Source organism: Macrosteles quadrilineatus, unplaced genomic scaffold (assembly GCF_028750875.1).
Source record: "Macrosteles quadrilineatus isolate MER2022 unplaced genomic scaffold, UCM_ALF_1.0 Scaffold_2__2_contigs__length_208266976, whole genome shotgun sequence".
NCBI lineage: Eukaryota > Metazoa > Arthropoda > Insecta > Hemiptera > Cicadellidae > Macrosteles > Macrosteles quadrilineatus.
Window position 1 is genome coordinate 13,864,247 of NW_026542595.1, and position 16,976 is coordinate 13,881,222.

Genomic DNA, 16,976 nt, shown 5'->3' on the forward strand with positions numbered 1-16,976 from the left:
CAGTCACTCATACTGAGTGTCACTCGACTAAATGCAACATTAGAGATATAGAGGAGTTGAAATTTTTTAACTTTAACCTCAAAGTGCCGAGGGCTGCAACGCTGAGTTAAGTCTCCGAGGAGGGATGTCACAGTTACTCATACGGAGTGACACTTAACTACATGCAACATTAGAGTTAAGAGGAGTTACAACTTGTAAATTTCGTCCTAAAGTGCCGAGGGCTGCAACGCTGAGTTAGTCTCTGAGGAGGGATGTCACAGTCACTCATACTGAGTGTCACTCGACTAAATGCAACATTAGAGATATAGAGGAGTAGACATTTTTAACTTTAACCTCAAAGTGCCGAGGGCTGCAACGCTGAGTTAAGTCTCCGAGGAGGGATGTCACAGTCACTCATACGGAGTGACACTTAACTACATGCAACATTAGAGTTAAGAGGAGTTACAACTTGTACATTTCGTCCTAAAGTGCCGAGGGCTGCAACGCTGAGTTAAGTCTCCAAGGAGGGATGTCACAGTCACTCATACGGAGTGTCACTAGACTACATGCAACATTAGAGATATAGAGGAGTTACAACTTGTAAATTTCGTCCTAAAGTGCCGAGGGCTGCAACGCTGAGTTAGTCTCTGAGGAGGGATGTCACAGTCACTCATACGGAGTGTCACTAGACTACATGCAGCATTAGAGATATAGAGGAGTCACAACTTGTAACTTTCGCCTCAAAGTGCCGAGGGCTGCAACGCTGAGTTAGTCTCCGAGGAGGGATGTCACAGTCACTCATACGTAGTAACAATCGACTACATGCAGCATTAGAGATATAGAGGAGTCACAACTTGTAACTTTAACCTCAAAGTGCCGAGGGCTGCAACGCTGAGTTAGTCTCTGAGGAGGAATGTCACAGTCACTCATACTGAGTGTCACTAGACTACATGCAGCATTAGAGATACTCAGGAGTCACAACTTGTAACTTTCGCCTCAAAGTGCCGAGGGCTGCAACGCAAAGTTAGTCTCTGAGGAGGGATGTCACAGTCACTCATACGGAGTGTCACTAGACTACATGCAGCATTAGAGATATAGAGGAGTCACAACTTGTAACTTTCGCCTCAAAGTGCCGAAGGCTGCAACGCTGAGTTAGTCTCTGGGGAGAGATGTCAGTCACTCATGCGGAGTGACAATTGGACTACATGCAGCATTGGAGCTTCGGAGGATTTGCAACTTGTAACTTTCGCATCAAAGTGCCGAGGGCTGCAACGCTGAGTTAGTTTCCGAGGAGGGATGTCACAGCCACTCATACGTAGTGACACTCAACTACATGGAGCATTAGAGATATAGAGGAGTTGAAATTTGTATCTTTAGCCTCAAAGTGCCGAGGGATGCAACGCTGTGTTAGTCTCCGAGGAGGGATGTCACAGCCACTCATACGTAGTGACACTCAACTACATGCAACATTAGAGATATAGAGGAGTTGCAACTTGTAACTTCCGCCTCAAAGTGCCGAGGGCTGCAACGCTGAGTTAGTCTCCGAGCAGGGATATCACAGTTACTCATACGGAGTGTCACTCAACTACATGGAGCATTAGAGATATAGAGGAGTTGAAATTTGTATCTTTAGCCTCAAAGTGCCGAGGGATGCAACGCTGTGTTAGTCTCCGAGGAGGGATATCACAGCCACTCATACGTAGTGACACTCAACTACATGGAGCATTAGAGATATAGAGGAGTTGAAATTTGTATCTTTAGCCTCAAAGTGCCGAGGGATGCAACGCTGTGTTAGTCTCCGAGGAGGGATGTCACAGCCACTCATACGTAGTGACACTCAACTACATGCAACATTAGAGATATAGAGGAGTTGCAACTTGTAACTTTCGCATCAAAGTGCCGAGGGATGCAACGCTGTGTTAGTCTCCGAGGAGGGATGTCACAGCCACTCATACGTAGTGACACTCAACTACATGCAACATTAGAGATATAGAGGAGTTGCAACTTGTAACTTTCGCATCAAAGTGCCGAGGGATGCAACGCTGTGTTAGTCTCCGAGGAGGGATGTCACAGCCACTCATACGTAGTGACACTCAACTACATGGAGCATTAGAGATATAGAGGAGTTGAAATTTGTATCTTTAGCCTCAAAGTGCCGAGGGATGCAACGCTGTGTTAGTCTCCGAGGAGGGATGTCACAGCCACTCATACGTAGTGACACTCAACTACATGCAACATTAGAGATATAGAGGAGTTGCAACTTGTAACTTTCGCATCAAAGTGCCGAGGGCTGCAACGCTGAGTTAGTCTCCGAGGAGGGATGTCACAGCCACTCATACGTAGTGACACTCAACTACATGGAGCATTAGAGATATAGAGGAGTTGAAATTTGTATCTTTAGCCTCAAAGTGCCGAGGGATGCAACGCTGTGTTAGTCTCCGAGGAGGGATGTCATAGCCACTCATACGTAGTGACACTCAACTACATGCAACATTAGAGATATAGAGGAGTTGCAACTTGTAACTTTCGCATCAAAGTGCCGAGGGCTGCAACGCTGAGTTAGTCTCCGAGGAGGGATGTCACAGCCACTCATACGTAGTGACACTCAACTACATGGAGCATTAGAGATATAGAGGAGTTGAAATTTGTATCTTTAGCCTCAAAGTGCCGAGGGATGCAACGCTGTGTTAGTCTCCGAGGAGGGATGTCACAGCCACTCATACAGTGTGACGCTCAACTACATGCAACATTAGAGATATAGAGGAGTTGCAACTTGTAACTTCCGCCTCAAAGTGCCGAGGGCTGCAACGCTGTGTTAGTCTCCGAGGAGGGATGTCACAGCCACTCATACGTAGTGACACTCAACTACATGGAACATTAGAGATATAGAGGAGTTGAAATTTGTATCTTTAGCCTCAAAGTGCCGAGGGATGCAACGCTGTGTTAGTCTCCGAGGAGGGATGTCACAGCCACTCATACAGTGTGACGCTCAACTACATGCAACATTAGAGATATAGAGGAGTTGCAACTTGTAACTTTCGCATCAAAGTGCCGAGGGATGCAACGCTGTGTTGGTCTCCGAGGAGGGATGTCACAGCCACTCATACAGTGTGACGCTCAACTACATGCAACATTAGAGATATAGAGGAGTTGCAACTTGTAACTTTCGCATCAAAGTGCCGAGGGATGCAACGCTGTGTTAGTCTCCGAGGAGGGATGTCACAGCCACTCATACAGTGTGACGCTCAACTACATGCAACATTAGAGATATAGAGGAGTTGCAACTTGTAACTTTCGCATCAAAGTGCCGAGGGATGCAACGCTGTGTTAGTCTCCGAGGAGGGATGTCACAGCCACTCATACAGTGTGACGCTCAACTACATGCAACATTAGAGATATAGAGGAGTTGCAACTTGTAACTTTCGCATCAAAGTGCCGAGGGATGCAACGCTGTGTTAGTCTCCGAGGAGGGATGTCACAGCCACTCATACAGTGTGACGCTCAACTACATGCAACATTAGAGATATAGAGGAGTTGCAACTTGTAACTTCCGCCTCAAAGTGCCGAGGGCTGCAACGCTGCTGAGGATATATGTCACAGCCACTCATACAGTGTGACACTTTATGACGGGGTAACCGTTTGAATCGTAATTAATTTTCAAGTTAAAACTTTTCAAGTTAATGTCGTAGTTAAAACTTTAACTAAGTCCTCAAAAAGTAAATTTAATTCATCACAATAGTTGTGTTGACGCTGTTTCTTTTAGACATCACCTACATTTTAAATATAGATTACTAACCTTAAATATACAGATTTATAGGGGATCAAGTATGGATAAATTCAATTAAACGTAGTACACTACTGAACGAAAACATCTATTTAACTGAAAGGTAATGGTTATTTTAAAATATCCAATTAACTGACGCGATATTAATAGTGTAAACAATAAAATGTAACGAACCAATAAAATCAAGTTTTAACGCGTTTGAACGATATAAAAGAGACAGAAAGATTTACGATTTCTTCTCTGAGTTTTAATGAAAGTGAACGTAAAACTACATTACAAGGAATGATAAAGTTTGTCAGAAAGTTTCAGTCAGCTGGGACGCCAAGGTTCAGGGTTATGTCAGACACACACAATATCGTGGTCATGTCCTAGTATACGAGTGTGGATGACCGCAGATGGGGTAATTATGAGACAACTAGTGGCTTGTAGGGACATAAGTCCCTAAAAAGCTCAAATGTAAAAAAACATATTGCAATTCCGGTATTTAAACAAACTCAGAATAACATTATCTATGTGTCAGAATAGGCATCCCTACACCATACTTATCTTATGTGTAAAAACCAGTTTGTTGTTCTTCTTTGTTTGCTTTTGTTGATGTCATTTTCAATAAATAATTTGAATCACTCCTGTGGTTTAACATGAAAAGGCAGCAAACATATCATTGTTTGTGAATAAACACTGGTTTACTAAGGTAGCTTTGGTCTTGTGGTTAATGAGGATAAATAAAAGCTTCCCTGTTTGGAATTTTAAAATTTAATTGGAGGTTCGCCTTCAGATGAATTTAAGACGCCTGCAATTTCATCTGCAGTAGGCTTATTATACCTACGACGATCCATATTTATCCTGTCTACAAACCTAAGTTCTAATTCACTGTCACCTTGTACATTCATTTCTTCCGAAGCTCTTTTGTAAATTTGTGCAAATGGATTTTCTAATAGAATTTCAGCTAGTTTTGACAATATTTCAGGTTTTAAGTCACTATTTTCTCGACACCTTTGACGAATTTCTGTTGCTGTTGATGTGTCAATAATGTACAATTGGCCATACACGGGGTCTTCATCATGTTGAGGCAGCAAATCTGAGATTGAACGATAAATCTGTCCTTGAATTTTGAAACAGTATGGTCCTTTTCCTGGAATATCTTTCTTACTGGCTGAAAAATAAGCAAAAGCCATCGCACTGTTGTATTGTCGAATGAATTTATACAGTTGTGGGCTCTCTTCAAACAAGTTTTTAAGTTCTACGTTAGTTTTTGGCTGAGGAAGGTTAATAAGTCCGTTATGGCAACATGTCATAAAATGATTATTCGTTAGATCTTCTATAAAATGAAGAGCACTACATTGAATGCACTCTTGGTCCAGTAATCCTGCATATGAATATTTACATTTCTCTCGTCTACCATGGGTCTTCTTAAAAGGGGTTGTAACATAGGCTATCTTGATTAAGTTCGTCATTATCTACTCTTGCTCTTCTACGCGCACTGTCATTCCTACGAACAGTTCCCCGCCTTTGTGGTCTTCCCCTGGCGTTCATATTAATTACAGTACTTATAATGAAAAGAATATATATCCAGCAGCCTACATACCAAAACACCTTGAATCCCTGGTGATTTTATAAAAGTATGATCGAATATGATTACTCTACGTTGTATATTCACTGCACTAAAAAAATTTACTTACGAAGGAATGCAAATACACCATTTTAGAACCAATAACATTTATAGGTTATTTTAGTTGTATATATTAACACAACCTTAACCTTAAAATGTGTAGAAATATAAAGAAAACAACATCATTTAAAATTTAATTTTGACTCTTTGATTATTTATACAGAATATTTATTCTATGTCGTTTATTCCTTTAACACGACAATAACGTAAAAGCATGAAAAAATGAAACTTGAGTATATGATTTAAATATAAACAAAGAATGCAGACGTTTTTCCGATTAATCTTCAAGATTTCAGTTTTATTATAGTATACATTTCATAGTTGACTGGCTAAAAGTAAACCAAATGCGTGCACTGTTTTCAAGATATAGCACGATCAGCTGTATTGAAGTAAACAGAAATCAGCAGTAAATGACTTCTAATGCTATTCTTATGCAGAACATTTTACGTTATATCTAATTTTGTATCAATATTTGGGGAATTTAACTATTTTTCCCGCCGTCACGGGGTCGAGACCTTTAATTTGAGCCCTCTCCCGTCCTTCTACGACTTCCCAGTCGCCCACAATTTTGACGCAAAGAATCGGCTTACGTAATTAATATATACATAGATAGATGTAAACATTTTAAAATTATGATGCGCGCTATGTTGAAAAACTTCACTAATGTCTGGTTAAAATTAAACATTGAAGTATTTCTTTGTGAATTTTCCTTATGTGAATGTTCCTTATTAGACAGGTATTCCAGAGTTATTATACATCGACGGGTATTCCTAGGCGCGGAAGAGGAGCGCGGAGAGCGGAGGGCGGAAAAGAGATTTCGCTCCGTGTGATCAACAACTATTTTCATCATAATGTGGAAATAGCCTTCGATTCTTTACAAAATTAACCACATAATTTGAGGTTATAAAAAGTCATCATAAATGTTTAAATTTCTGTTGTTTACAAACTTAACGGGAAATGGAGCAAGTGCCGTTCTATTCTTTGCCGTGGGGATTATAAACTGTCAAAACCGTCAGATAGGCCCGAGTGCCGTTTGACTCCCCATAGCGTAAGATTGATTCAGGGGAGGGGTATTAGTGGAAGGGGGTGGTAGTGCGCAATATGTAGCGGAGACCAGGTACAGTTTCTTAACTGGGCTACCCTAATATCGATTGAAAATTAATATCGATTCGATTAGTAAACCTTTATTCAATTTTTTCATAATCAGCAAGTTTGGTAAGGTTAGGTTAGGTTATAACAGTTTCATTATATCCCTAAAACAAATTTTGCTCCCCCCTCGTTGATCTTTCCACCCCCATACCCACCGCACCATGGAACCGGTCACTGACAACGATATACGTTGGTCACTGATACCTGGCCGGCACTCGCCCCGCCAAGCCTCAGGCTGTAAAATGACTCTCGTCAAAGAGTTTAAGCAAATGGCACTCAAACTTAACTTGGAATTTCGTGTGATTAGAAGAGTTTTCTTATGTTCCATCAACAGATTTTGAGGTAAGCGAACCAAAAATTTACCATAATGTTTTTTTCTGTTCCATATTTGAAGTTACCGAAAAACGATGATTTTGCGGACGATTTAGAGAAACAAAAATGGCTGTTTTCCGGCAGTATGATGAAAAATACTGTTTAATATCGTTTACTTAGAACCTAAGGTGTTGCGACAGTCATGCCTGTTATCTGTAAGCATATACTGAACTTACATGTTGATCATACTTGGCCTTTTGTGAAATACTGACGTAATCTCTGTACTGTAGTGATTTGTCATCAATAGATTGTGCAATGTAATCTGTACTAAATGTATCAACTACACCACTGTAGTTGCATCAAGGAGAAGAGGTTTACGCGGCCTCATTTAGCAGTAACAGCACAACTATACTAACATTACCCCACATCCTTGTTTTTATACCAGTGTTAGCCTAGATTCAGGTCACCAATAACATTATATTGCAATTCTATTAAAATAAATAGTTTTTAAACTACAAACTCCCAAAATAATACACTATGCATTTTCCTATAATTATGTTCATTTAGTATACACACGTTGTAAATCTTTTGAAAATGCCAAAATAGTTAATTCACATTCAAACTTTTATTCTTAGTATTTGCCATTTAAGATTGAACCAAAGTCGAAACGTTTATTTAGTAACACACCTTTAAGACTATAGACAGTTTCAAAATACGTAAAACCCACTATTTCTGAACTGCGAGTATATCTGTTTAGGAAATCGCATGATTGTTTTAGATACCCTTGTTTCAAAAGTAGAAATAAGCTATAGACTTATAAAAGAGCCAACTACGAAATGTTTTGATGGCTAAAGCTGATTTATAAGAACATATATTTATCTTTAAAGAAAAGAAATGTGAAAAAATGTCAACACCAATCCGAGACTGGTTATAAGAGTCTGTTTGCCGAATGGAATTCTGTTATACTTTCAAAAATCGACGTAAGACGAAACTAAAATCCGTAAAAATAGATAGTGTAATATAACTATAATAATGTATAAATCGCAATGAAATAAACTTTTAATCGCAAATGTTTTCCTTGTAAGGCATACCTATAAGACAGCTCGTGATATACATGTATTGAATTAACCATATGTAAAAAATGTATAAGGAGCCTCAGACGTACACAGGTAAACCTCCATTCTTAACCTTAATGACATAGACAATGTGGTCTTTAAGAGACGGAAACTGCGACGACGACGAGGATGTTCCGGGGAATTGAGACCCGTTACAAGGGAAATGAAAAGGAAACTAAAGACGGTTTCTTGATTTAGCAACGAACCGCTTTGGTTAACTGTAACTGAAGATAAATCATTCATACAGATAATTGAAATTTATCTTATTGGGTTTCCAGAAAGTGTTTTCATACTCTTAATATTTTAATTTATTTAAAAAAATTAAAGACAAATTGTTCTTGCCTTTCTCTGAGTACTTCTCTCAATTATTGTCTTGACTTCTTATTGTAATCAAATACATCATCTCATCTTATTAAGGTTGACATAGTTTCATAACATGTACATTTGAACAAAAAAAAAAACAAAAAAAAAAACGTTTGAATCATCTTGAACCATTTTAATATGCCAGCCTGACATAACGTAGGCAATGAATAAGTGGGTGAAAAACAATTAATTAGTGTTGATTGTTATTTCAAGGTATGTTCACATGTTACACCAGTTCTTAATTAAAACCGGGTTTTACGGGATATTGCGATCGGTTGAATAACAATAGTATGTTTTGTGGTAGGACATATGATTTCAAGAATAGGAAGCTAAAATTTATATTTCTGAATGTATAAACATATAATTTCTAAATCACATTGTAAACTGTATTTCACGAGGGATTTTACCTTTAAGATGGAAAGTTTAATGACCTTTATAAGAAGTCGATTAGCTAACACTAAGAATAGCATAGTTTTTCCGAACCTTGGACACATTTATTCTACATCGTCAAATTGCGGCTAATGTGGTCATATTAACATGTATGAAAAAAAATAAAGTTTATGGAATATGTTCTCTGTCTATAATTATTTCATTTATTAGCTTTTAAATATCCAATTAACACAACAGACGGCAGATCACAATTTAGTTGCTATTTTAAGTTGATTCGAATTTGAATATTAAAGTCACGTGCAATGGCAACAAAATATGCATCATAAGGGAATAAAATTAATAAAATCTACTTGAAAGTAGGACATCTTCAGTATACAATAAATCTGTTAGGACTTAGCTGCTTTAGTATTTTGTTAATCCAATTTATACATACCGCCTTTTATATTTTCACATCTTAAGTTTATGGTAGTCCTTTGCATGTGGGCTTTAAATGACACCCATATTAATATAGTGGAGTAATGTCACGACACAGGTGCTGCATGTCTTACAACTTATCTTTGGAACAAATATTTGCTTTATAGGTGAAACTCTGAAAAAAACTATTTTACTATCAAGTAAATAGCCGATAGTTCTAAAATAAATGCAAAAATCCTAAATTTTCATGAAACCCTAAACAACTGTCCTAAGACATGTACCACAGGTCGGAGAAAGACGCGTTAGTTTTATTCAGTTTTTATCAATATAATTTGATAAAATACAAAATAACTCTATGTTTAAATTGCGATAAATTCTACTACAATTACAAACTATCAATTTCCATGGAAAAAACAAAGTGAGTAATATAATTACCGAGTGAACATTTTACAACAAATAATATATTTTAATGATATCTGATGTTTTAACAATTTTATGTACCTAGAAAGTGATTGTTTATACACATCCTGGAATTGTTGCAGACAGTTTACAAATGTAATTCAACAACTAATTTACAGATAATGGCTTTCATAACGTGTACCTTGATTACAAATCATTTAATAGTGTATAATTAAAGGGCTAATTAGCGGTATTGTAAATCAAGTTCATTAGTTAGATTACCCTCAACTGTGTATCAATATGCCTACAGTGTGCTCGTCTAATATGGTGTTATCTACAGATGGATCAGTAATAATAGTCTGGATGTGACACCGTTGCAAAGTCAGTTGTCTCTGGGGTTTGCTCAAAGATCTGCAACTCTTTATTGAGCCAATCTGGCGTGAACAGTGACTCAGTTTAATTTGTAATCTCCTGGATAAATTCAGGGATTTTTAACATTTGTATTAAATACAAGCTCTTACAGGTTATATAAAGGTTGGTCAGGTAGTGATGCAGTTAAATGGAACTCAAATTATACCTCAATAAAAAAATAGCACGAAAATAAATATGCTTTTCACTTAAATAATAAGACAATTAAAAAAGTTAAAGCATTTTTGTAATCACATTCATAATTAATTAATAGAGGTCGTCCAGTGGTAAAAAACTCGACCAAAAATATGTTATGTACAGACTTCTCTATTTTCACCCAGAGAGCACTTTTCACCCCACTGTATAGTAAATAAAACTCGTGATTGGAATTTCTTTAATGGGTTTTGATTTTCTGTTTATAATTGTGTTGTTATTTCGTATCAGCATAGCAACCCATAAGGCCAATGTTTTATTTTTATATAATTTAATTTCATGTTTTGTACTTATGTTTGAGTCTATTTTCATTTATAAAGGGATTCTGCACATCTACAGGGAAATATCTTTATAACAGTATGCGTAGATTTTCCCTGTGATGCAAACGAGCTGAGAAAAAAGATTTGAAAGGAACCTGCTTGCCTATTAATATATAGATACTTTCAATGTTAACTTAATATTTGCAATAATATCCTCCCAGTACAACTGTCTTATCTCACGTTGGTTGGCCTGGATTTTCCGTTTTGTTTGTTTCAGACAGCTAATTTACCCTCTCATCGTGTTGTTTAACAAATAAACCTGTGCACGTACAAACGCCTGATACTCGCAAACTGTATATGATCAACATGCAAAGAAATAGTTACATACATTGTGTTACATAGCTTAGATTTATATAGATTCAGCAGTGTTCGAAACGTTTTTAGAAAAGGATTAAGACCAGTAGAGTTAAAACGTCTTTAGTTTAGTGGAAGTATGGAGAAGTATAAATAAAAAAAAATTTAAGATAGTAAAGCATCGAGTAAACTACGAAAAAACTCCCTGATATGTTATAAATAAAATTATGGTATTACAAAATAAAACTTTGGGCGATTATACTTCAATGATAGTAGTACTTAAAAAAAAATAAATGTTTGATTCGCATTCTTTCTGATACTGAAAATTGCAGATTTTATTTCAAAACGATTCATCAATCTAAATATTATATTGCTTGTACGAGGTTTCCTATCTTTACTATACAAACCTTTACATTTTTACACTTCCTAAAGGGGTAAAATTTTTAAAATATGAAAAATAAATAAATGTTTATAAGGTTGTTAAAATTACATGGAGTAATTAAAATGATTTGAAATTATCTGTGAATTAATAGTTGAACAGAGCATCATTATGTCCCGGTTCAATATTTTTAAGGAGACGAAATGATGTCAGTTTAATAAAATATTTGTAAATTTTTTAGTTACGTTATACTTGCTGCTTATAAGTCTACTTCCAAACAATACTTGTACTACAAAATCTGTATGGCAGGAACAGCTACAACTTATACGAAGCATGTTTTAACGAAATTGGAGTATATAAAAGGCACAATCTCAACTGAAAAAAATGCGAGTACATATAAACATATTTAAATTAAAATACCGCAGCAAACCTGCAGACTAAACGAATTTCTATTTGCCTGATTGGATTTACACAATCATTTCTCCTTTATAATATCACATTTATTCCCTATTTAAATTGCAGTAGTTTAACGAGTACTTAAGTTTGCTACATCAGGGAGGGTAAAAAAGTGTTTTTTGTGTAAAATGTTAATAGTTTAGTAAAAGATAAATCAATTTTCAAAATTTGATCAAAATATGTTCATAAATAAGCAAACTACAACAGTTTACTTATTCTCCATAAGAATAACATAGGAATTTTAAATTAAATTTTTTTTGGAATTTTCTCCGTAACTATTAGGCGCATAATAACACGTCAATATACTAAATGATTTGTTTTGTAAGCTTTACACAATGGTTTGGAAAGAAATTGCTAAACTTTATCTTTTTTTTGTCAAAAATAGGAAAACTATTTTTTACCCCATAACACCACCCATAAGCCCCCGTTCCCATAGTCCTGATAACATATCAACCAGTACTGTATTTTATCATGCTAGTTCGCAAAATCTTTCGAATAAATGTAGGTTTTCACATTTATTCCAAATTAAAAAAAAATCGGATCGTTCTTGCTCGAGTTATCAAAAAACAAACAAAGTAAATCGGTCCCGGGTCAAGGTCTTACCATGATTACTACTGTAATAGCTTATTTGCTATGTGTGAAATTCGCTAAAAATACCTATAAAAATGTTATATTACTTCTTAAAATACTGTACACGGGATATCAGACCGCTCAAAATAATCCAAAAGTGACCCGTAGTTGCTGTTGGTAACTCAAAATAAAATTATACCGGGGGACCCATGCTCAAATTGTGCATTTTTATAGGTTGTAAAACTTAATTCCAAGGTAAAAATAATGAAAAAAATACTTTACACAATAAAGAATGAAGAGTTTTTTTTTACCTACTTCTCAACCATGTTGCAATTATAAAAAAGTAACCTATTTAAAATTTATTTTCATAAACTGTTTTGTCTGTCTCTTATTTACAATCTGACTGTGGCTAAACATTCAACTAACTGGATTAGCTCTTGAATTATAATTATTCATATATTTATAAAGAAAGATGGTTAGCAACACCGGATTATAGAAAGTGAACTCTAGAAATAATTTAAACACAAGGGGGGCGAAGTCCAGAAATTGCATTTTACGTTACCATTCGCAGGTGCTTTGAATCACATATTTTAAAATGACACCTCGATCTTGAAAATTGGGTCAGAAGGGTGGGAAAAAAGGGATGTAACAGAGAAACCCATTATTGTATTAAGAATATAGATAGAAGATATATAGAAACATGGCAACGTTAAATACACTCTAAACTCGGACTATTAGTGTACTTTTTGTGTGTTTATTTTAGTAAAATCTTTGTTTTGAGTACTATACGAAACGTTCGTTTAATATTCACAAATAAACACTGAATCTTATTTTAAAACGTCTACTGTATAAGGTTTCATAAATTTATTGCAAGCTGAAGTTTAAACAAACAAGTTTAAACAATTCAGCTTTTAAACTTGTGCGATACGTTTACCCAAAATAAATTAGTGTTTAAAGTTTTTACCCATATTCGTGTAAGGATCAACAATATATTTCTTAACCCGATATACAAAGTGTTGCATCCATTGTGAATATAGTATATGATAATACCAAATAGTGGCCTCTCTTACATTTCCAAATCTATTTCACACACATTGTCCACACACTGATGATGGGACCTGTAATGGGGTTGTGTTACAGAGTGCCATTAACTTTACAAGAGCAATTAGCTGTCCCCGGAGGTCGATGTATTCTTCAGGAATATTACAGTTATAAATCCTTGACATTGATTGTGGAGAATAAACACAAAATATTGTGTAATGTGTTGAGTTGCTGAACAGTTAAGTCGAATTTATTGATATAATTGAAACAATGAGGTATTAAATAAAACACCGAAATTGTTACCCGTGTTTTATTATACTTGTTGTTGAGTTTTAAACAGAGTCATTTGTTGATACAAATAATATCAAATAATTATACCTACCTTGTACATTATTGTCCTAAACGCTTGATTAGATACAATTCAATTAAAGACGAATTTTACTGCCAAAGAGCAACATTTAGAATGTAAAATCCGAGTTGCAATAAATAGCAGCTGATGAGGAACCTCAAATTATTGTGTAATCTGATAATTGAAGAATACCCTAGTTTTTCGTAAAGAAGATTAATTTAAAGCTGAAAATAATATAGCAATTATTCTTATTAAAATAACTAATTTTGTTAGTATTTAGTTGAAATACAATAGTTATTGGTTGAATTGCTATGTATAAAAATATCTGAACATTTTTTCAATATAAAAATCCCCTAACACAAGATTTGCCCTAATTACTAATTACTAAATCCATCAAATACAGCATGTTTCTATAATGTTTTGAAATTATAAAAATGCTAATTCCAAACAAAAAGTATTAAGTTCCATTGAAACTATAAATAGAAAATATTTCTGAAAAAGTTTAAGGGGATATTTGAGTGAAAATCCAACTAAGTAAACGTAAAGTCTACAGGCTTGATGTGCTAGGGATATTTTCATTACTGCAATAGACTGCAAATGTGTATTCAAATATTTCTCCATACTACGGTATATAGTACAGGTAAAATAGGGTTTTATAAACAACAAAATTTGTACATTCATCAAATTTCACCTGTGAGTTACTAATAATATTAGAAATGAAGATCCGATGAGTCCCCAAAATTTTGGGCGTCCTAAGGCCCTTTTTGGGGCCCTTTTTGTTCAGAAGGGCCCTTGTTCCTGAATAATTTTGTTTTTACGTTTAAGGTCGAGTGAGGTGTGGTTTTCGATGGTTTTAGTTATTTTAAATCGATTGGGAGTAGTTTTAAGTGTATTAAACCACATCATACAGGGTGTTTCGAAATATTATTACTTTTTACGATATTTAAACATTTATTCATAAAGTGATAAAATTAGTTACCTCCATTCTCTATATAAAAGGGGATTATTGAAAATAATTCTAATTCTTTACTACGTAAGGGGAAAGGATCACAAGGAGTAACAGAAAATATTCAATACCCCCGTCATAGCAAACCTGCAGACCTAGCGAATTTCCGTTTTACTTACTTGATTTTCAATTAAATCTAAAATAGCATTGCATTCGTTTAACGATTACCTAGGTTTGCTGCTACAAGGAGGCTAATAAAGTGTGTTTATAGTAAAATATTAATAGCCTAGTATAAAACAAATAAATTTGACAAGTTTGAACAAAATATATCTATTAACAAACAAACAAAATCATTTTACACTATTCTATATAAGAATAACATGGGAATTTTAAATTTAGTATTTATATTCGTAACTAATAACCATACAAAAACACGTTATATACTAAATTATTTGTTTTTAAGCTATTTAAAATGTTCTAGAGAAAAATTGGGAAACTTTGTGTTTTGAGGGTAAAGTAAATAAGAAAACCCAATTTTTACCCCATAAACCTCGTTCCCACTGTTCAGGACAAAAATGCTTGTACCGACAATGCTGCTCTGATGTCTTAGTGCTGTCCTGGTCGTCATAACCACGAAATATAACCGTACTTGTATTGATTGAAAATAAGTTTGAGGAACTTAAGATACAAGTTGAAAACGTCAGTATGTATGAAAGGTGTTTTTGCACCACATTGTTCGTGCTTTAAGATTGGTGTTGCCTGTTCTGCAATATGCAAGGTGGTTTGTAAAGGGGAATCCTGCTTGAACACCAACTTGGACAAAATCAGTAAAGATGGACAAGTTGCTAAGAATAATAAAATTGTTAATGAATCGTCTGAGAATAATTATTGTGATGATGAAATTGTAAAGAGAGATACTACGGAAATTGTAGAAAAATAGCTTTAGTTTAAGTACTTCATTTTAATATGTAATGTAAGGTTTTATACAAATACAATTGTTTTAATTTTTAATAAATGTAAAAAAATAACTTAAATAACTACCTAAGAAAAATACATATCAATTTGAAATTGGTCTTAATAATAGATTTGCATAAAAAACACGTTGAAAGATTATTCACACCACCTTAAAAGTTGAAATTTTTGCTTAGTAACCTATGTAATTATGTTATAGTGTAAAACTTAATGCATCCCCTTTTAGCGAACATCCCATATAGGAGATAAGCTATTACCGAAGATCTTATGGTAAAACATAGACCCGAAACCGATTTACGTTTTCATTTCGATGCCCCCAGAAGCCTAAAGCACCATCCACTCAAAATATTATATATGTGTTTATATACATATATATAATATAATATATCCATGTTATAGGCTATACGTGTCCGTAAACATGATAACTCGAGTAATTTTGGTTCAGTTTTAACGAAACCGGCATAATCGGTCCATGGAACAAGTTTTAGGTGGTAAAAATTTGTAATCTTTGACCCTCAAAAGACAAAGTTTCCCAATTTTTCTCTAGAGCATTTTAAAGAGCTTAAAGAATACAAATAATTTAGTATATTAACGGGTTTTTAAGTGTATTAGTTACGAATAAAATTCAAAAATTGTAAATTTAAAATTCTATGTTATTCTTAAGGAGAATAGTGTAAAATGATTTTGTTTGTTTGTTTATTGATATATCTTAATACAACTTGTCAAATTTATGTGTTTTATACTAGGCTATTAATATTTTACTATAAACACACTTTATTAGCCTCCTTGTAGCAGCAAACCTAAGTATTCATTAAACTCAATGCTATTTTAGATTTAATTGAAAATCGGGCAAATGAAAATTCGCTTAGTCTGCAGGTTTGCTGTGATGGGGGTATTTAATATTTTCTCTTACTCCTTGTGATCCTTCCCTCTTATATAGTAAAGAATTACAGTTATTTTCAATAATCCCCTTTTATATAGAGCATGGAGGTAACTAATTTTATCACTCTATGAATAAGTTTAAATATCGTAAAAAAGTAATAATATTTCGAAACACCCTGTATGGAGTGGTTTAATACACTTAAAACTAGCCCCAATTGATTTAAAATAACTAAAACCATCGAAAACCACACCTCACTCGACCTTAAACGTAAAAACAAAATTATTCAGGAACAAGGGCCCTTCGGAACAAAAAGGGCCCCAAAAAGGGCCTTAGGACGCCCAAAATTTTGGGGACTCATCGGATCTTCACTTCTCATATTATTAGTAACACACAGGAGAAATTTCATGAATGTACAAATTTTGTTGTTTATATTGAGTGTTTTTGTATTATTTTACCTGTACTATATAGGGGGATAAAGTAAAAAAGGGTACTTGGTGAACAACGTTTATAATTTTGGATTGAATTTATTATAATTTCTTTAATTGAATTTGATGTGAATTGGATCGACGAC

At 34.7% G+C, this 16,976-nt stretch overlaps 1 protein-coding gene across 1 annotated transcript in view; it reads right to left on the reverse strand.

Annotated features, from left to right (window-relative positions):
* LOC128983951 (uncharacterized) overlaps nt 1–16,976 on the reverse strand; it is a 412,009-nt gene that overhangs the window by 148,360 nt on the left and 246,673 nt on the right. The window lies entirely within an intron of this gene.